Genomic DNA, 22,493 nt, shown 5'->3' on the forward strand with positions numbered 1-22,493 from the left:
CATGTAAATCAAATTGACCATGCTAGCTAAAAACCATCTTATTTGCAAATACACAATCAATTCCTAAAAGATTTAAGCTTAAACCAAACCAGACATGGTTTTGCACTGAAATATGAGAATGCCTATGTCTTCTACACTGGTTTAACCAAAATGGATTTAAAATTATGCCTTTAGAAAAACCAGGATACTTTTTCCTGGCTGTTTAGACCTAGATGATGACTGTAGAAGCAGAGGAGTGCTTTGAAATTCTTCCTTTCCTAACTATTCCAGGTGCTGAGGGCCTTTGTTAGACATTTATAGCACCTCTGTGAACTTTTGGGCTTTAGTATTTGCCTACAGAATATGCACAGAAATAGGAAAACTCCATATCCATTTCACAAGGACCAGACTGTTTTCTTTGCTCTGATGAATGCAGCGCAGCTGCGATGGTCCACATAAAATGATAACTACATTTGCAATCACATGCTTGGAAAACTGGAACAAATGGGAGCAGACTGTCAGTTTACCATGCACACGTTGCCGTGGGTCTGTTCATAAACATCTCCCCATTTTTTCCCTCCCTGCTATGCATGGAGGTTCTGCTTCATTGCATGGAGTCCTGGGTAGGTTTTCAAACTTGATCCTGGAAGGCTTTGAAGGAAATGGCCTTCTTTGTTTCTGAGATTGGGCCATCCTTTATGATCATGATAGCACATGAGTGCCTTTCACAGAAGCAATGAAATTGTCAAGTAAAAGAAGGAAGCTTCTGGACACAGGACCTTCCCAGAAGTTTTATCTAGACTGAGGAATTCCTGCAATGCATAAGATGTCTGTAGACATCATCACTTTCCTAAAATGTCAAACTTCCTCTGTAAGTTACAGAAACACACAAGTGCAAGTGTAACCCTTACAGATTTAATCAAGCTCTTTCTCCTATGGGGTGCTAAGGAAGGAAAAGTGGGAGAAATTATTGTTGCTATTTTTACATGCTTGGGAGCTGCTAAGCGATTATAATAATGGGAGTCATAAATTACTTCACCAATGCATTTGGAGATGAGACAGTGAACTGACTCCTCAAAGGAATACAAGATATATAATCTGAATGGCAGATGCTGCAAGGGAGAGGGTTCAGGCACTGAGAAAGGAAAACTATGGGTGAAACTGGATTTCTGTCCTGTTCCCTGCTTTAATTCATTTGTGTTGCATGCAAAGCAGGCACTGCATTTGCAATCTGCATGTTTAGTGAAAGTCTTTGCACCTGCTACCTGAAAGATGGTTCAGCAAAAGAAATTCAAAAGTTTATTCAGATTCTTTTTGCCTTTTGCTGTTCCCAAAAAAGAAGCTCATTCACATGCACTTGACAGTGAGAGGTAAATTTTCTGTGCAGTACAAGGTGACTTAACCACATGATTCTCAGGAACAGTAGCAGGAATGCTGCAGCAAAATCCTGATGCCAAGGCATGTGAAAACATCGGTAGATGAATCCACTGCCCTGTGGCAATGGGAATCCTGGTCAATGAATTTTATTCTGAGTGCTGAAACAAATAAAATCCACAACACAAATCTCCTGTCTGCAACGCTGTGATGCTCTGTCTTTGAGATTCTGTGCAGACTTCTTCCTGATGCATTGCATTAATATTAAATTAACAACACGCTACTCACATGGAACTTACATTCTAAAAAAAGCTCACATTATGCTGTAAGCCTTTATTACAAAATAATAGCAGTCGTGAGGTTAAAGTTTGTTCATACAGTTTTCTATAGAACATCTGTACATTTTTATGGAGGATAAAAGCTACATTCCACGTGTAGCTTAGTCATATGAATATAGATAGATAATGAGTAGTTTATTGAATTTCCTTTTAGATTTTACCATTCACTTTAAGCATAAAAAAAAAAAAAAAACCAGATTTTTGTAAATGGTACTTGCTTTTCAGAAACTTGAATTTCTCTGTCAGTGTTCTGCAGAGGATGTGACCTGATATGAAAAAGGACTTATTCCTCTAGGATTTAGCCTGTAGCTAGAGGCATAAATCAGAGATTCTCTGAAGTAGATTGTAATCCACACTGGAGAGAATAAAGAGAAATCACTAGGTCCATATGGAGCAGGACCTTGAAAAGCTTTATGAGGACCACATTCACTGGAACAGTAACCCAGCATCCAAACCATGGAAGCCCACACAGGCTTCAAAACAAAAATATTTCAGGGCTTTTGTGGCCTTCCATGATGCAGAAGCTGGACAGGATTTTTATTGAATCTGGCCTTAAATAAGCAAAAGAATTTTGTAATCAGTGCATGGTTTAACAGGAAGCCAGAAAAATTCTTTTATTATTGGAATGATATGGTGGGAAAGCTTAGCCCTAGATATGGTGCTGGCTGCTGAGCTCAAAAAAAGAAATTGTCTGCAAGCAAAACTAGCTGGGAGTACAGTAAACTCCTAATTAATCTGAATTGGAAAAGGTATGTATTGCAATCTCATGTTTTTACTTGTGCATATAAGTCATACTTCACTTTTAAAATGCTGACCCTTCACCCCACAGAAATGTTTCCAAGACCTTAAACAGACCTAAACCTTGAACCCTGATCCCCATTCTCTTTCTCCCATATTGTAGAAGTATTTTCAATTATTGGTAGAGAACTCTGGATACAGTTCCAGAGCTCCTTACTGCCACTCCAGGTGTCAAACAGCAGGGACTATTAGAAAGCAATATGTAGCAATCCTCAGCCCTGATGGTACTTCAGCATTAAGCCTCCACCCTGAAGTAGTTGCTTGCTGTATTGCCAAGAGTCTTAAAGTTTTGGTAGAATACAAGCAGAGCAGCAAATAAGTGACCACTGCATGATGTTGTAGATTCGAAAGGGATTATTACATTATGCTGTGCTGTGAACTTGAAATTATCCCAGTGCTCCCCAGTGAGACATGTGCCATGGAGGAGCCAGTAGGAGGGACAGGTATTATAACTGCAATTGTTTTTTCTCACCTTGAAGTTCTATTTTCATGTTATAGATGCAGAGATTTGGGTGGCATTCAAAAATGTCCAAAGGGACATTAACCAACATCTTGGTTGGAACACTGTGGAGACTCAGATAAGTGGACAGGGCTCATTTGGGGTCTAGATGAGTGGATCTGAGGTCATTCCTTTAGCTTCAGAGTATACCTGTAAGTGATGATGATTTCACCTGGAGCAGTGTGTAAGCATTTCCATAAACAGGGTGTGCATTGTGTAGCAAAATCAAAGCTATGCAGTAATAACTACCCTGCAGCTAAATGTATGCTTTTTCCACAGCTGAATCCTTAGAGAGATGATGTAGTTTTTAGTCATTCATTGCCATGTGACTTAATAAAACAATTAACAGGCAAAAAAGTGGTTATTTTGAGTGGTTTGGCAAAGTCTATGCAGTAAGAAGTTCAAGCAGAGTGAGTTTCTACCTCTGTTGGTAGCAGTGTGTGAAGTGGCCAGGGCTGTGGTTCTCTTCTTAGCTCCCCCTCTAGCTCACTGTTTGACCTTGGAAAAGTCTCCTGGCCACTTTGGGTTTTCAAGTCATTATGAACTCAAAACTTGTATCAGCTTCTCTAAAAGATTTGCGGGGGCTCTCCAGGCAAACCTGGGTCCAGCTCTGGGGTTGGGCCTGATGGGTTTATAATTTGAGCCCTGTGTACACAAGGTTTGAGGTTTTGACATGTAACCAGATGAAACATAATGGTTTCAGCTGAGTTTTGCTTTGAATTCTTGCATTCAGCTGCACTCCTCACTTAAAAAGAAGGCCCGAAGGTGGCAGAGCTAAGTGAAGAAACTGTCCACTGAGGGCTTCTAGGAGAAAACCAGATAGTTTCACCAAGTCTGACCTAAAATTAAAGCTCTATGTGTATAATTAACTGTGGTTTTATATCCAGTGCAATTGCCTGTACCCGGTCCCAGGAGGAGATTATGAGACACAGGTGTGTAACATTTAAAACCTGCACATTGAAAGAACTCTGCAGACAAACCTGGAAACCTTGTGAGTGACAACACAGATTTTCCCTGTTTGAAATGCCTTGTCTTGCCTCCATTCCTTCCCTCCCAACCATGCGAATGGTACTGTGCAAACATAGCTTGTGATTTTAACAGTGAGCTACCATCCCAGGACTTGCAGGATGTGTCTTCCAAATTTCCTGCAAAGTGGTATTCAGATCCTTTGCTAGTTTAGTCACAGCTTCACTCAAAATGCACCTATGTCCATTGACAAGGTTGCTGTGTTTGGGTCCTACTTTACTAGACCTACATGTCTCTGTCTGGCCTTATAGCTGTGTTCTGGACCTGCAAATGTTTCTGAGGTCTGTGAAGCCAGTAGAGCCTGACATCAGCTCTAGTTTGTCAGTGATTTAAACTCATTTCCGTGCTGTAGTGCTGTGGACACTCCAGCTTATAGCCCACACCTTGGCACACATTTAATGTAGCTAGCTAAATAACGCAGGCTTAGCGGAAGAGCTTTCCGCAAACAATTGTTATTTTCTTAGGCAACATATTTCAAGGACATGGAGGCTGGGTGAGCTCTAGGTCACGATTTGCTCAGGCTCTATTTGCACCACAAGCATGGAAGCTATTGCCAGTGCTAGATTTAGCTGGCCACACCATGGGCTGTGTCCCAGCTTGGCGGAAACCTGGGTACCTCCCCCTAGGCTCCTGTGCTGAAGGTTTCCTCAGGGGCTGGGTTGGCTCGGGCTGGTGTCAGTCCTGATTCGCACAGCCACTGTGCAGGGGAAAAGGAGCAGGAGACCTTCAGGGCCAGCCAGGTCATGGGGATGTAGCTGCTCCCCAGCACTCAGGGGGAACTTCAGAGGGCAGAGTCTGGCACTGCATTGTGTAACTTCATTTTAAAGAACTAACTGTGATTTTTATATGGAGCATTTGTGTGTCAAAAATGCAGCTCTTTTTATTTATTGAAATATCCTTTGGAAAACATTACAATTGTGACAGGTTTTCATATTTATTTTATATTCAGTTCAGGATTATACACGATCAGCTTTAGGGCCTTGTAGGAGCCAAGAGAATATAAAGGTTGTCAGAAAATTGGAGGCTTTATACCAAGCTGTTCTGATTTAACTGGCAGACCATTTAAAGTTACTGAGATTTGGGGAGAAGCAGAGCTTTTCAGAAATGTCAGTCTTGTGAGTGCTGCAATTTCTGACTGGCACCCACTCTCCAAAGTACTGACCTCAGCACCGACAGGAGAATGGCATCAGCATCTTCAAGCTGTATTTTGTTATTATTGTTCAGAAGTTTTGCCATTTCTGAGTAGATAAGTTTCCCCTGGAGATGTAGTAGCATCTGGGCTTTCTTGCAGCTGAGTTTAAAGCTGCCTGGTTCCCTGAAATGAAGTGACAGCTTTTAGTCTTCGACAGGAACGTGTGAATGTATTCGGGTTCATTTGTAACACACAGAGAAGAAAATTGATATTAGGGGGGAAAAGAAAAAAAAAAAGGAGAGGAAAGAGAAAAAATATCTGAGGGCTTCATCTGCCCAGGGAGGTAGTATAATGCATCCACATACTTCAGTCCACGTGAGCAGAGTAGTAATGGGATACACACGCACACACGAACACAAGCTGGGATCCTTTTCAGTCAGTCGAATTATTCTTTTGGTCAAAGGTATTTTTCTTAGTTCTAATAATAAACACTGAAATCTTGGGTTAGTGCAACATACAAAGACAGACTTTAATATACACAATGCGGGTTACGTAGAACTGTTTCCAGTCCACAGTGGCCACGTTGTTTCTCTTTTTTTTGTTTCCACAAAAGTATAAAAGAGCATCATGCAACAGATAGCACATTTTAGTCTGAAGTGGAACTGGGAGAGGATTTCAATGGAAAGTTGATTTATTTCAAGGGATTATGGGAGTCCAGGGATAAAGCTGGCACCCGGCCACAGGGAGAGCCCTTGACCTAGAAGCAGGAACAGTTTTCAAAGCTGTACATGTACATAACTGAGCAGAACACTTTAATTTAGTGCAGAGCATAACCTGAATTCCTTCTCTGAGGGAAGATGAAAGAAAGAAATTTTGCTTCTTCTAGGACGTTGGAAGCTGTATCCAAAGCCCTTTGCCTATTTTACATCTTATTCTGCAGCATTGCAGGAAGCAATTGTTTGTGACAAAAGGCCACTTTCTTCCCTGCTTAACTGGGAAAGCAAAATGAGCTGCACTCATAAAACTGACGGGATACAGAACTGATTTGCTTTTCCTGATAGATGAAGCAAGTTAACAGACCACTACAGGTTGCTCTCTAAATCAACATAAGAAACATAATTGCATTGTCTTTCCTCCCCCCTTCCTCTAGGCCTTGAGCAGTAATTATAAAGACTTTAAATCTCCCTAGTGACATCAGCTGGTTAAAAAAATTTGGATCACAGGAATAATGTAACCCAGAGCCTGCTTTCAGCAACGTTGTTCACACTCCAGAGAAGGCAATTCTATACAAAATACTCTTCTATAACTATGGTCTATTAATTTTAGTGGTAGTTTTCAGTAAGCTTCACACTGGGATCCACATCATCAGGCCTATTCCTTAGTCAGAAGGTACTAAGCATAACAGCAACAAGACATGTCTTTAAAATGCTATTTTGGAGCATTTTGTGAAGACCGTGTATTCTATCAAACATGCCATAGTAATTACAGTTACTAAGAGTTCTTAAGCAATAATAGGCTTCTAGCTTGGCTGCCCTTAGAATCCATCATAAACTTCAGCCACCTAATTAAGTGCTTTATTTGGCAACTTTCAGTCTGGCCAAACGACCACCAGCATCTGTAGGTATCTGACCTGAATTAAGGACTCTGGTTTTGAGCCCTGTGTTTCCAGACAGTGCGTCTGACTGATACAGCAAAACCACAAAATGCCAGATGGTTTCAACATATTACACAGCACCCTGTATGGGCATCCAGCGTCAGTGTGTGCCTTCCTGCAAAATTTCACATGCTGAAACAACTTCTTGCAGTGTGGAGACAACACTGCGCCTGAAAACAAAGATTTAATGACACTGGCATTGCTCAGCCTCTTGTCAACTTCTGGTCTGGGAAAAACTGTCAGCTGTTCTAAAATTAGAAGATAACATAACGTTGGCTAGAATAGGGCATAGTCTGGGTTGGCTTCTTCGTTATCAGCTTTCTTGTTGAACTTTAATCCTTATTTTATGACCCTTTTGCTTGTTTGGGTATAGCTTGCATCATGGGCACAAACTGCCCATCATGGCATATTTGTACAGTGAGTTTGTTTTGTGCATTAAGATGAGATTGGTCAGCTATATCAAGTGGGGACTGAAAGGCTTTTCCACCATCCAAACTGTGGCTGAGTCAGAGCCCACATTGGGAGGTCCTTTTGCTATGTTACCTAAAGCAATCTTCCATGAGACCACCAAGTCCCCCTGCATGCTGACTAGTTTGCTGCTGTCCTCTTAACTTGCATACAAATACCCTGGATCTCTAGAGAGATGGGAAAGAGCCATGAAGCCAGCTCTGTGCAACAGAGGGAGCCTCTTTCCTCAGTGTGTGCATACACCCTTTTGTCAGGATTTGGAAGGCAGGCCCCATCCTTTTGCATTTTCTGTGCTCACTCTTTCAATGCCGTGAAGCTCTTTAAGCACCCAAAATATACCTCTGCGTGTACTCTGAGCCAGCATCTGCAAAACTGGTGGGGTTGGTGCCTGCTTCCCTACATAATCTGTGAAGGAGAAAGAAGGCAAATTTGGCTCTCAGAGGAGAGGGAGATGTTCAGCTAGTCCTGCTTCTTTAACATATGCTGTCGAGACGTAGATAAGGTACCCTAGCTCCAGGTATCATAGGAGATGCAGGCAGTGCAAGTGCATGAGATGAAACCAGGCTGAATGTGTCATTCTGCAGGGTTTGAGACTCCTATCCAGGAATCCCATGAAATGCAAGTGTATTAAATCCTGCCTACAGGGTCTTTTCTTGGCCATACCTGTTTCTTCTAGAGCAGTAAGAATTGGGCCTGGCAAGCCTGATCCTGAACTGAGTGACACAAAAATTTCTCCAGGTGCATGCTGAAGGAAACAATGAACTACCAGCTCATTTTACCCCTCAACAGGTGATGGGAAGTTGCATGCATTTGGGGAGGCCAGCTTTGTGCTCACCATCCCTGCCATGGTGTTCAGGAATTCCTGAGAGGCTTCCACTATAGGGCAGGAATCGCTGTGCCCATTCGTTTACCCATGTTTCCTCCAAGTTCTCCATGTCCTTTCTGAAGGAGTTTTATATCTGAGATAGCACAGGTACTCCAGATGTAGCTACAGTCCTTGTAATCTAGTGTATTATCCCTGAACACATCCTTCTGGAGAGCTTAGCACTGGGATGTCATGAAGAGATGGGGAGGAAAAAAAGGAATGCTTTCTTTTTTAAAGGTTTAAAAAAAAAATATCTTTGTGCATTGAATGCTTTTTGCAGCCAGGTTACCAGGGACATTCTGTGAAGAAAGCTATGCTTGAATTCATTTTCAGCTTGTGTTGTAACACCACTCCTCGGCATTAGTACCTATAAGTTTATAATCAAATACATGGCAATTGCACCACCATGCCATCAAGGTCACTTTTAATTCACAGTCCTGTCTGTGGTTTGGTGGAGAAAAAATAATTATGAAATCCCTTGGGAAAGGGCTGTCTTGATGTGCCAAGCACATACCACTAGTAAGCATTTATATAGCATCTTTTCTACTGATAGAAATTAATAAAAAGGAAGAACAGAACCATTTTATGTAGCTTTTCCATAGCAAGAAAACATGTAACTGATTTTACTATGTGTTGTTTATAATTACTCTTTTTCGTATCTACCAGTTATGGCAAAGAACAGGAGAACTCTAATGACAGTAATGTTAACTAAATAAAATTTTAGTTACTTTAGCTTTAGTGAATTATTTGTCTTCCTCAACCTGATTTACTAATATCTTAGTTGACAAGGCTCCCCATTCTGTGTATTCATTTTGTAGTTAGAGAGGGATTGTTTATAACTTACAGTTTAAGTCTGAGTGCTGTTATTTCGCACTGTCAAAGAGCATCTGTTACAGTAGATAGCTCTTCATATGTTAGTGCCACAAAAAATGAAGCATACCGGCCATGTTAGCAGCCAGTTTATGAGCACCCAGTAATGTTCAGCTGTGTAAAGGGGAATTTCTTTTGAAAGGGCAGAAAAGAGAATTGCCTAAGTGAATTCTTAGTGTGGTCACCTACAATGGGTTGAGCTTGTGTAGGACTCACTCACACCAGCTGTGTAATCCAGGTTCAACACTGGTTCTCTCTGTGGGGTAAAATCTGGGCTAAAATTTGTTTGTAGGGATTTGATTGTTACCTCATCATCCCCACAGGTTTCCCAGTGTTTTAACCACAAGTTTTCTGGAAGATAGCCGACATACTTCCTGATTCTGTAAGTAGAATGAATGTAGAAGATCTGATTTAGCTGTAACCATACACATGCAAATTTTAGCATCGTTTTCATGGTTGGCTTTGTCGGTACAGATAGGACAAAGTAATTTCATAGTGCGTTGGAATTAATGCTGTTTGCCTTGTGACAAAACCCCAAACCTTGTCAATCAACCCTAGCAAGAGACTTGTTGTATTTAGGGCTGGTTATGAAGCTTTACTTCTTTTAAATTTGATTACATGTCCTTATTTCTGCCTGTTTGTTTGCCTGCAGAGAGCAAAACAGTAAAAGCCGTAGTGTATGAGGCTTCTCTTCACTGTACCTTGGTGAAGGCAAGCAAGGGTTCTCAACAGTGCAGCTGGCACTAGGCAAATGGTACTGTACAAGGTTTTACCACTGCTGATAAGATCCTAACCCTTGATCAGTCATGCTTTGAACTCAGTTCATGCCATCACCACAAGTATTATCCCTCGCTCTACAGAAATATTAGTTGTGACTTCATAGATCAAATCAAACTGTATACTGATGACAAGTGCATACGTGTTCACTGTGGGCTTCCTGTGCACCTAAAATTGTGGTCTAGCCAGCTTTAATGGAGCTCTTTATTTCAGAATAAAGCTGATCATCTAAAGCCCAGAATATGAGTAGCCCAAGTTGATCTCAGCTGTGGTTGTGGATCCTCAAAATTTTGTGAAATCAGGCCTTACATTACCTGTTAGAGACTACACAGCCAGTCAGTGACATGTGTTGCACTTTTTTCAGCTACTCATAGACTCAACAAAGTATGAGCTTTAAAAGAACATGAAAAAGTGTCTTCAAATCTAATAAAGTTTAAACAACAAAGAATTGGACATTGCTATTTACATCAAGTGCTTATGTTCCACTCTACCCCATATTTCCTTTGATCTATTTTAAAGTCATTACAAACTTTGTTAAAATCCAAATTCCACAATCTTACTCCCGGCCCCAAAGTGTCCTTTTGCCTTGGAATCATATTTTGAGAAGCCTACTTCTTTTGTGTTACTAAAATGCCAAGATTTTAATGGAATGCTTTATTAGGTTTCCAAGTGCTTCTGGCCAATAACAAGCAAAGTTCAGTTCAGTAGTTTTAATCTCACAAACATCAAATCTGTTTTCCCTGCATGTGAGAAGAGCCATGCAGCTCTTAAGAAGATTAAAGCTATAAATTCTAACATTACAGGGGCCAATACTTTCACAGTCCAGATCAGGATGGTTTTTTTTATGCAAGTTTGTCCTCATGTGAATTTCTAATACTATTCCTTGAGTTTTGACTGGGCCTACCCCATCTCTTATCCTGCTGTGTACTAAGGTATACTATTTGTAGAAAGTGATTATATTGCTTTTTCTTTTTTCCTGCCTCTTTATTTCAATGTTGGGAGGTAAATGATATTATTTTCATTATCAATGCAGCTCAGAAAACCATCTGTTGCTCAAAGACATCAGGATCAGCAGTCAGCCACCCTCAAAGTAAGCAGATGTAAATCTAGAGTGACTATACTTTCTAAATGCAGAGGGGCTTTTACATTAATCTCCTGGACTTGCTGAGTAGCTGGTACAGTGCCCAAATGCAAGTAAACTCAATTATTAAAAATAGATGCAATGTGGCACTTCAATATACGGTGTTTAAACATGTGTTCTACAAAGCAGAAGTGCTCTGTTCAAGTCCCAGGTACTCTGCTGTTCTGTTCTGCACATATGATTCAATTGGTTGCCAAATACCTCGTAAAAAGCAATAGCACTGTTCTGTTTTCACAAAGGTGCAGTACTGCTATAATTTACACAGGTGTGGATCTGAAGAAACTCAGGCAACTTTTTAGGATTCTGGATGTTCAGAAACTCTGAAAAATTACACTTTACAGCAGTCACTGAAAACTACTGTGCAAATCAGCTTTAATGTTCTTGTGTTTTATATGTGCAGAATTACATGAAACGTACTATTACAAGCAGATGAGAAACATTTGCAAGGAACATACTTTTTGGAGCTTTGCTCTGCATGACAGGGTGGGTCTGGGTACATTACTTTGCCGCTTAAGACTATGGGCAAGTTTCCTTCTTTACCTCCTTTAGCAATATAGCAGGCTACACCTCTTTTTTTATGGCAAGCTGATCAAAGTCAATTTATTCAAGTGCAAGTTCTCTAAGATCCCTGTGCTCCACTGTGTAACAGAAGGGCTTAGGTCTGGGTGTGGTGTTCTTGACCTTCTAGTCTTTTGTCTTTCTAGCCTGTTTTGCTTCCTCTGTCTGCCCAGTTTTAGCCAGAAGAGTGATCTAAAGAGACCCTGTTTGTTTTCCGTGCATATTATGATAGGCTGCCATTGTGTAACGACATACAGTATGCAGGATAAAACACCCTGCTTATTATAGTGTAGTTAAAAGGCCTGTCACTATTTCCATTTCAAATTCCTATTTTCAGGAGTTTACTAGTGAGCCGTAACAAATTGCAGGCAGGAAACTTGGCAGTCACATTCCCAGCCTAAGAGCAAATGCTTTAACCAAGTTTAAATAAATAAATTAATTAATATTAATGGCATGTGTTTCCAGCATGCAAAAGAAAGGAGGTTTTGTTATTGTTTTGTTTGTTTTATCTTTGAAACAAATGATGACGATTAAGGAGGGTATTTACATACCAACCACCCTTATACATCAGACCACGAGCAGTGTTACCAAGTGATGGAGATGATGATGGTCATTCCTAACTCTCCAAAAAAGAATATCAAAAAAGAAGGGCTATTAATCAATGCATATAAGGTATTAATTCCTAAATATTGGGAAGGACAGAAGAGACTTGTGTATCATAAATAGTTACAGTGCTAACAAAGCACAGCTTGATAACCCAAGGTGGGTGAGAGTGAAATTCTTTGGGGTTAGCTTAAAAGGAGCAAACATCAAAGAAAACAAAATAGTAACACTGTGGAGTTGAAGAGTTTGAAGTAGAATAACTAGCAGGTGAAACATTTGAAGGGTAAATGTATTTTCAGTATATTTTTAAAATCCAGATTTTAATTATACAGCCATATATTCAGAGTTTGAAGTCTTGAAATAATTAAAAACCAATTTTCGGTCTGTTGTGCAGATATCAGGGATTTCAAGCTGGCAAATTCTTCACACTTCTCTTTCTGTTGATTGAAGATTTGAGCACTAGAGGGAATCTAGAAACTGGTGACCATAAACTACACTAGTTCAATATTCTACTAAGGGAGAGTGCCACTACAAGAATAACAGATTCAGAGGAAGCAATATACTGGAACTTAAGTCATCCATTTAACATTTTGGCTACTAAGAAGCATTAAAAATATGAACATGTCAAAGGCAAATCCTCAGAAAGCAAAATAAAAAGGGAGAAGCAGGTTCTACAAGAGTAAAAGCGCTTGGTCATTGTTGGAAGTTGTTCTTTCATTTTGTTATCAGAAAATTATAATTTTTGTAGGTTGAAATAAGAAGACACTGTTTTTTCACCTTTGGAGAAACCTACCTTTTTGTCCAACCGATTGTTTGCCATTTCTGAAAAGTCAACTGGCCTCAAAACTGCAGTCTTTTCTCAGGAGGTAGCTGTTCTGAGAGATAAGTCACATAATGGAGTACTTCACTGCATCATTTACTGCAGACAGCATAACCTGTGTGCGTATGCTGTAAACTGCCTGGGGAGGAAACTTGGCCTTTTATAACTGACTAGAGCATCTAGTTTGAACAGGAAAGGGGTGCTGATCCACATTTAGGGATCTGAGGGATTATTAGAATCTAAAATAAAAAATATTTTAGAAAATCACCAAAGGAAAAATTTTTATTTCTAGCTACAAGGAGATTTTGTGATCTCATTGGCGAGACCTTAAATGTGTGCAAGGTTGAGATAAACGTGTCTTAGTTCAGATAAATGTTTTTGGAGGCTAGACAATGACTCCTGTACAAGATGAGCCTTTTAGGGACAGTTGTAGAGCCTGCAAGCTCCTCTTCTGCAATTTTCAGCATGATTGCTACATGGGACTCAAAGAAACTCTTCAACTTGGCAGTGATTCATGCTGAGATAAAAGCTTCTGGGAATGTTCCTGGGAACCTCTGATACTCTGAAGAGACTCTAAGGAGAGACAACAGTGATGCTGGCATGCTTGCCCAGATGATAAACTATGCAGGAATTTTTGTACAGCAGACAAACTCTGCTCAGGACCCTGTGAAATATATACATTGTGTAACAATACCTATAGGCTCTCAGAAATACCCTTGGGGGCAGCAGCCACTGGTATTCAGTAGTCACAAGGTCTGTCCCCTCTGCTGCCTCCTCCCAAAGTGGGTACCTGGTTTGACTCAGAGTTGTTTGAGAAATTGCTTGCCCTTTCCCACCCCCTGCTCCCCCCTGCTATGCGTTTTTAACCAGCAGGAGGAAACAGGAGGGCTCAAGAATTAGATGACTTATGTATATATGATACATGATGAAGACTCTGTAAAGAATGTATCTTATCTTATAAACATGAAAGAAAAAAGAGGCTGAAGTTGTAACACAGCAAGGGTGGCAAGGTCCCTTAAATAGGACTTCAGTTTGCAAGATTTTGGGGTGTATTAAGAAAAAGTATGCTTTGAGCTGTGTCTGGAGATGGATCACTATGGAGAAGAGGGAGGTGGTGGTACTTCTGTATGGAGTTGTCATGTTTACTGCAAAAGGAGCAGCATTCAGGGAATAGCAGGAAGGGCAATTGTAGAAGCCAGAAGTGATCTTGGCTGAGACTCTCTCTGGGCTAACTTTCTTTGCCTTTACCAGCAGGCAAAGGGTGTTCATCTGTGCAGTTATTGCAGGGTAGCTGGTGTCCCGTAAATCCACACCCTTGAATGCCTCACTAAAACATGTTCATGAGGCTGTACCCTCAAGCACAAAGCTCAGTTTAAATGTATGATTCAGAACCATTAAGACAACGGGACAACTTGTGCACCTTAAATTAGACACCAAGTTTACACGCCTAGCTGAAGATGGTCCAATTAAGGGAAATTACTTAATACCTATGTCCTAAGAAATGAGATCTATCATGGAAAGGGGAGAAACAGATTAAATGGCAGGAAAACCATATGGCAGTCCCACTTTTGTAGCATGTTATATTTTTCAGACCTGTTGTGCATATAAGTGTGTGAAATAATCTGAGTTTGGTGGGAGGATGTCCCATCAGTTCTGATTTTTTACACAGGAATGGACTGGTTGACAAAGATAGTTTATGAAATGGGAAGGGTTTTAGTCAGCATATGTTGCTAAACAAGTATGAAAAAAATGTAGATAGAACCATGGGTTTATTTTTGTTTACATTACTACTGTTTTCTCTTGTCCTTGATACATGGAATTGTTGCTTTTCCGAGTCCTTGGCTAAGCCTTGGGAAAAGAGAGCATTCTGTATTGCTTTTACAGTAATAATACTTGTACTTCACTGTGTCACCACTGTTCCATGGAATAAAAGGACAATTTTTACTATCACTTTTCTACAGGCAGAAGAACAGAGAGAGTGCAGATGTCTCAGGACTAAGACCAAGCCAGAGGGACTCAAAACCAGGTAAGAATTGCAGCAGAAGCAGTGAAGCCCTTGACTGGTTTTGGTAACAAGCTTTCCAGCTTGGAAGGGGGAATATGATAGAGGGCTGCAAAGACCTGTGCAGCATTGAGAGTAAGGGTAGAGACTGGCCATTCCCTGTCTCAGTGCAAGTGCTAGGAACACTGAATGAAGCAGGCAGAATGAGGAGATTCTTCTTGCATCAGGGATGTGACCTGTGCAATGTGACATAGCACATGCCTACAATTTACAGATGGCCATGGAGAAGGCTAAAAATTTTGAGAGATAAATCCATTGAGGGTCACTAAATGGGCAGAAACCACATTCTGCTCAGGAAGTTCCTTAAGCTGAAAACAGTGGGAGGCTGGATAGATAGTACGTGGATAAAGTAGTATATAATGCCATTGTCTCCCTAAGTATCTGCTTATGATCACTGTTGTCCTATGGCCACTGTGTGGCCATTCTTATGTCCTCTTGCACAAAGAACATGAGAGGATTCCCAAGACACGAGGAAATGACCTCAAGTTGCACCAGGGGAGGTTAGAATTGGATATTAGGAGAGATTTTTTTTTTTTACAGAAAGGGTTGAAAAGAATTGTAACGGACTGCCAAGGGAAGTGGTGCAGTCACTATTCTTGGAAAGTGTTCAAAAAATGTATGGCTATAACACTGAGGACATGGTTTAATGGTGAACATGGTGGTAGTGCTGGGCTGATGATTCGGACTTGATGATCTTAAAAGTCTTTTCCAACCTTAATGATTCTGTGATTCTGTGAGAGTATAAACTGTGAAAACTCTGTAGTGGGAAACGTTTCAGAACTAGGGTCTCTTGAGTAGGAAAGCTGGTCATGAGATGGTCCTGCCCGCAAGGTGTCCACTCCATTCTCTTGGCTATACTTGACACCATGACAAAACAGTCCATGCATGAGAAAATCTATCCATGTGATAGAAAGTACATTTCACAAGAGTTTGAATTTTATGATCTTTGAAGAGGCCCTGAGGCAAAACCCCACTCACTTTAGGAGAAGACTAGAGATGAGCTTTCAGCAGGCAGGTGTTTCTGGTCTACCTGGTTGCCCAGGTAAGTTCCTTTTGATAAAACTTCTTTTACACTGTTGTGTTTTGCTTGTAATTGCTATGTCTAAGGGCTTCTAGAGCTTTGAATGGGTATCTTTCATTACCTTAAATGTAAATAAATTGATAATATCATATGAGAATGATATGAGAGCAGACCAAGGACAGATCAAGCAGAGTAAGACAGGTATAAATGGGAGCTCTTCTGTGGAAAAACTGGGTAAGGGGAAAGAGAGAGACATGATATGACATCTCAGTCAATATGAGAACCCTTTTTGTCATTAGTAGAAAGGCCTCTGCTGAAGGGTAAAGAGAGAACATGAGGATCTGGCAGATCTCTGAGGGAAAGATGCTGCCTCTGTGCAGTAAGAAGTCAAAGTGATGCCAGTCTAGTTATAAAATGGTCTGCACAAGCTGAAATAACTCTGATTTAATGTCATATCCTACCTCAGGCCTCCTGTCACTTTTCCCAGGACACTTTTTTTTTTAACTTTGGAGTTTTAGGGTTCTGTCACCTTGCAAAAAAACATGAAAAATACCCTGTCAGTTTGTAATTGGATAAATTGAAGGTAAAGGTAAATGTTTACCATGATCACTTAGGTTGTTGGTCAAAACCTTGCAAGGCTGAGGAATTCCTACCCTCCAGACAAAACACTGTCATGACTGTTGTCCATCTCTGCCTGGTGATTTTCCAATTATGAGTCAAATATAAGGGAATATAGCAATTATTTCATACCAAAATTATCCCATTTCACTTTCTGTTTGATGTTTAGGAACTGTTCAAAGTCTTCATTCATGTGCATCTGATGACTGCAGTTTTTTGCTATATGATACCTTTTGAAAACAAAGAAATACAGCTCTTTCCTATGTAGATGATGCCTGTATTTCACAACCATTACTGTCTTTTTGGTTAATACTGTCTTAGTTACTAGTTTTCTTTTTGAAGAAGATATAGATACAAAATAACTTTGGTCTTGAACATTAAGCAGCTTGCGCTTCTCACTGTCTTGAAACCAAGGCATGAGCCCAAACTTACCTATATTGGATGAATTTGGTAAACCAGACTTCTGAATTTGCACGACAGCTTTGGGTGCAAGGCCCATGTGTATCATATTTTGTGAAGAGGTAGAGACAGTGAGAGTAGAAAATAGCTTTCATTATAAGGTGCGCATTTTCTCAACAAAACATAAAGATTTTCAGCATGTGAACAAAAAGAGCAGACTTGGCAGCAGGATTGAGCACAGTGGCTCTGCAGGTCTGGTAGGTCGATTATTCATGAGGTAGGAAGGATTTGTTCAATAGACAGCTCAGTTGGGGCCATTAAAGGATTTAGGAGTCAAAAATCCATGTTTTCAATTTCTATGTCTGTTCAAACAGGTAACCAATCCATTCTAGCCCATTCCCCTCCTCTCATAAAAACTCATGGCACATATCAAAACTTGTATATTGATCAGAGGGACTAACGGGTTTTGGAAACCACAGTGCCTTATATGTGGGTAAGACTTTTTAAGAAAGGTCAAGAGATATTTCCCAACCCTAGGTGTTTACAGAGTAGATGCTAATCTAATATGTCTAGACCACAACACCCTTAAGATACTGGAAAAATCCTGGTAAGTGAACTCCCAGATAAGTCTCTGTACCAGGTATGATTTAAAGGGATGGGACAACATGTGTCTCTTACAAGGGCATATGGTCACTGGCTGCTCCGTGCTAGCACCTGAGAGCCCTCTACCAGACAGAGGCTGGCAAATTCTCCTGAGTGTTGGTTGAATGTTAATCCTTGTTAACAGCACTGCCTTGACATCCCTGGAAACAAAGCATTTCTGCAGAGTTGAGCTTCCCCTCTGTGTTCTGCTGGTGTACTTTAACCCCAAGATGAAATGATCACTTCCAGGAATAAGACAGAGTTTAGTTTCCATTTGTGCTTGGCCCTTCTGCTCACACCAGCCATATGGATAGCTGCAGTGCCAGGGGAGATACATGGAGGCCAGGACACAGATTGAGACCTCAGATGGCTGAAGAGCACTGGCCATAAAGCACCTAACGGGTCATAGTAGTTATTACTTGATAGATGCCTAGACCAGTTAAGCACCCCTAGAGAAGGGCTGAGTACTTTTATTTTCCACTGGTTGCCACAGCTTATGGGGCTAACTGTGGCTGTGGTCCATCCTGATGTGGTCACTGGTAGGTTAACAGGTCTTCCCTTCAGAGCAGTGACCTGTAACTGACTGACCTCATATTCAAAAGACTAAATTGGACTCAATTTTGAGATTTTACAAGAGTCCTAAGTTTTCTTAATTCCCCGATGAATTGCATTGCCCAGTTTTAAAAAAGCAACAACAAAAAGACAGCATCTCATTTCAGATCTCCATCTAAGGACCTATTGTTACTTTAAAGCCATTGAAGCTATTGTTATTTAAAGAGAACTTGATTGCTTCTTTTAAAAAATCAAGACAGTGATAAGGTAAACATTTTTAACCTAAATATCCCATTACCTAAACTGTAAGGCATGACAAATAATGATTTCTTCATCGCCCTACAACCTTTACCTAGCCACAGTGTAATAAAACAACAACAAAAAAATTAATGGCAGCCTTTCCTTTGAATTCACTTGCAAAGGACCACCATTTGAGACTGTAAGATTTTTCTCTTTCAGTCACAGTGTAGTACTACATACTTGCTTAGTTTTCATGAATGCTTTACTCTCCTTTCAATAAATGTTAATTTGCATGAGATACTTGTGGCTTTAAAGAGACAGCATTGGCTATCTGTGTCTACCAATCTAATTTCCTTGCATCTGAAGACAATCACAGAGTTCTGGAGAACATAATCAACAGCTCTGTTATGACAGGGAATACACTAATTTCTAAGTGAATACACAAAAATTAAAGATATTAGTAATATTTTTTTATGTTCACACAAGTGACACTTAAAGATATAGTCCAAACACATTCTTGTTCAGATCGTGTACGTTTTTAACTTTCCTGAGGAAAGCTTACCTTAATTAGCCAGCTGTACTCCAAATTATAGTTTCTCATTTATTAAAGCTGTAAAAATACCTTATATCAGCTGCACGTGTCTGAAATAATAGCAAAAATAACTGCATTAGCAAAAATTATCTGAATGTGAGAGAGCTGTAAATAGATAGGAGGTGAATTGGACAGTCAGCGGATTCTGAGTTGGATTAAAAACATCTTATTTAAGCCAAAAACATGGCAACCAATATTTTCTGTTATAAAAATATTTGAGATTAATTTAGTTTTATGAAAGCTGTCAGAAGCTGAAATGAATAGCAGAAGTTCTCTGTTTATTTACAAGCCAATGCTATACCTGAAGAGTAAAGCGAGGCACCTTACGAGCAGTGACAGCAAACCTTTGATTGTATTCAAAAATCCTTTTTGCTGGTGAATAAGAATGTTCATGTTCTCTCAGAGTAACCTCTGCCTTGATAACGCCTGTCGTTTGAGCAAATGGTATGACAGGTCTGTGAGGTGGATTACTACTGTCCACTAGAGGCTGTAATGAGACCAACAATGTCATTTTATGACAGATTGAAGATTTGAACTGTAAGGATCAATAATTGTGAGATTACTTTTCACACTCAATACACTGTCAATCACTGCATTTCCCTGAATACTAGTGTTAAAAAAATATCCAACTTACTACGCCTCCTATTCTCCCATTTTTATAAGCACTATTAATTGTAGTAAAACATGCTGCGTAGATGGCACATTACAACTAGTGAATTGAAAAACAGTTTCTTCTAGACAGTGTGCATCTTGCATGCCAAGTTGTTTAGTATCTTTTGGTCAGATTATATTCTCCTGGGAGTCCTATCAGTTTCAGCACATCACCAGCAGTAAAGGAAAACACTTGGGTCTATGTGGGTTGTTGTGTCCCACTCACTTGCCTTCATCAGCACCTGATGTTTTGTGGAATCCTTTGTGCAGGGAATATATTGAGGCCCAGTGCAGGCCCTTGGCAGGGGAGTTGCTGAGGCACATCCTGTGACATGGTTGCATATCCTGTGTGTTAGGCCATGTTCGTAGAGGCATAGTCCCCTCATCCCTCTTCTGTTAATGCAATCAACATGTATCAAGTCAGAACAGAGGTGAGAGTGGCTTATGAGCCTGATGTGGCTGGTGGCAGTTGTGGCACTTCCCAGAGCCATGGGTTAAGTGCCTGCTGGCTCAGGAAAGCACTATTGCTTTAACTTACAATGCACTTACATTGTGGGGGTCTCTTTTCTACTCTGAGGCAGAAACATAGACAAAGATGTAAAAGCCTAGAGTATACAGTGTGGCAAAAAATGAGGGTCCTGAGGCAAACACTGTAGCCACAGAGTGGAGGAACACACAAACCTCTTACATGAGCCTGCTGCAGAAGGGAAAGTTGCCCAAAGCTTGCTTCAGCATGAATGTGGCTTCTCTTTCTCTGAGTGTGCCACACCTCTTGGCAAGGTGAATGTTTGAGAAGGAAAGATTCCTTTCTCCTGAGGTAACACTCTGTACTACTGGAATAAAAAAGGTGGCAGACAGAATGCCTTGTACTCTGAATTGAACCTTGATGATGGGTTTTCAGTTTCTCCAGGGCTTTCACTTGATTTTCAGTAATCTCCAGTCTTTGTCTCTTCCCCTTGGTTCCTTTTATTAAATCAATGAACCTTACATTAGCTGGGTGAATACAATTTTGCTGTCTGCTTTGCTGCTTTAGATTCACTCTCTCGTAGTACTGAGTGGCATGTTTGTCAAGATATCTTGGCCTGTTGCTGCTTCTGTCTCCAGATTACTGCTAGAACAGAAAATCATGTCGATTTTCATAGTGAACCCAAACTAAAGATACAGGAGATGCTGTGGTAAAAGAGCCTTATGTTTCCTAAAGCTAGTCTGTCTTACAGTATCAACTCTTAAATGCAGAACGCTGCAGCTTACAATGTTATTAGTACGTTCTTTAGCAATTACAGTAAGCCAGTACAGTTTTTTATAGAAGGGACTCCTTTGCTGATCTGCATAATGGCAAGCTGAGTCCTAGGGTACTTTGCATCTAGAGTCTTAATGCTAGATTTAATATGCAGCTAAAACCTAATGCTAATATAAAACGGACACAGAGGAGATATACCTACTAGAAACCTGGTACCTTGGAGCTTATTGTCATGGCAAATTGGTACAAGCTGCAATAAACAGCTTGATCTGGATGGCCATGTTTCATGGAGTGTACATCTCAGGCCTTTCTGGGGCCTGGGACCCCACAGCGTCCAGCTCCTTGGAGCTGGCATGTAATAGCCTTTGGTATTTATGCAACATTTTTTTGCAATGTCCTTGGTGTGGGGAGGGGCCTCTGTGCTCTACTTCTTGTCCTGATGCCAAAGCAGAGAGTGAATGGCTTCTTATGGGCCACTGTTGGGTTGCATGCAAGCATAGCATCCCACTATCCTTTGCCTGTATTTGTCCTATTAATTGCTTTCATAATTTGTTTTATTTCTTTAAGTTGTACCTAGCTTGGTAAGTTGATTTTTGGGGATGTGTGTGGGGGGGTTGTTTAAATTTTTTTTAACATGAATACCAGACTGAGACAGTCCAGAAGGAAGTCTCTGGTCTCTGTTTTGCATCTGTGCTTGTTACTTGCCCATCACTCTAGTTTATGGCACTTGCAGACATCTGCGTTGAGGGAAGTAAGAAAGTAACACACTGATGCTGGAGTGCCAGGGGAGTGTAAGTTGCCATAGTTGGCAGGGGGTGGGGGGGGAGTTCGGGAGTGGCTCACAGTGGTCCGCAGACGACTGGGAGTGATGCAAAGGGATCTTTGATGAAACCAGTGCTGAGGAATCCAGAGGGAGTTAGTACCCAAACATGCGTGGTTCAGCCCTGCCTGTCTTGTAGTTCAGTGACGGTATGAGTCAGAGTCTCTTTGGTCTGAATGAAGTGGAAGGTACTTTCTACAAAGCAACTCAAGCATATGCCAAGGATCCGGATAAATAAAACTAATTCAGAAAAAGGGAGTGGGATGCAGGCTCTTGCTCTAAATCACTTCACAGTTCGCCACAGCAAAATGCAATATGGCATCTTAAATAAAATCACCCTCTTCTGACTCTCGCAGAGGCTGCTTCAGAGCATTCCCTGGTTTCCAGCACAGTTTTATTTCCTCCCTTAGAGAGACAGACCAGCCTTGACTGAGCAACCGATTTTCATGCATCCTTTAAACCAGCATTCCCTGCCTTTTCTGAAGGACAGCACACATCGCTAGCTGTCTGTTTCTTCCCCCTTAAACAATATAGGTTCGGGGTTGGGGTTTGTTTTTTTTTTTTTTTCTTTTCCTTTTTCCCCTCCCCATCTCATTTCTTTCCGCCTGCAAAGTGATTTGAGAGCCCCGCGACGCAGCCTGCTACTGGAGCGGGGACTTCTCTGGAAGACTGGCGTGCGCAGGGATTAATCCCACCGTAGAGAGCCAGCCTGGCCTTTGAAGTGTTACAAGGGGAAGGAGGAGGTAAGTGTCGA

At 40.8% G+C, this 22,493-nt stretch overlaps 1 protein-coding gene across 24 annotated transcripts in view; it reads left to right on the forward strand.

Moving 5' to 3' along the window:
- ATXN1 (ataxin 1) overlaps window positions 1-22,493 on the forward strand; it is a 312,015-nt gene that overhangs the window by 67,286 nt on the left and 222,236 nt on the right. For 15 of the 24 annotated variants that reach the window (XM_068190009.1, XM_068196177.1, XM_068189244.1 and 12 more), the window contains 2 exons: window positions 14,864-14,928; window positions 22,353-22,482. The gene's annotated coding sequence lies outside the window, so the exon portion shown is untranslated. Of the gene's footprint in view, window positions 1-9,326; window positions 9,390-10,813; window positions 10,871-14,745; window positions 14,929-22,352; window positions 22,483-22,493 lie in introns of those variants that run through there. The other 9 variants (XM_068193074.1, XM_068202785.1, XM_068200574.1 and 6 more) reach the window with 4 other exon arrangements.

The sequence above is a fragment of the Anomalospiza imberbis genome, chromosome 1 (assembly GCF_031753505.1).
Source record: "Anomalospiza imberbis isolate Cuckoo-Finch-1a 21T00152 chromosome 1, ASM3175350v1, whole genome shotgun sequence".
NCBI lineage: Eukaryota > Metazoa > Chordata > Aves > Passeriformes > Viduidae > Anomalospiza > Anomalospiza imberbis.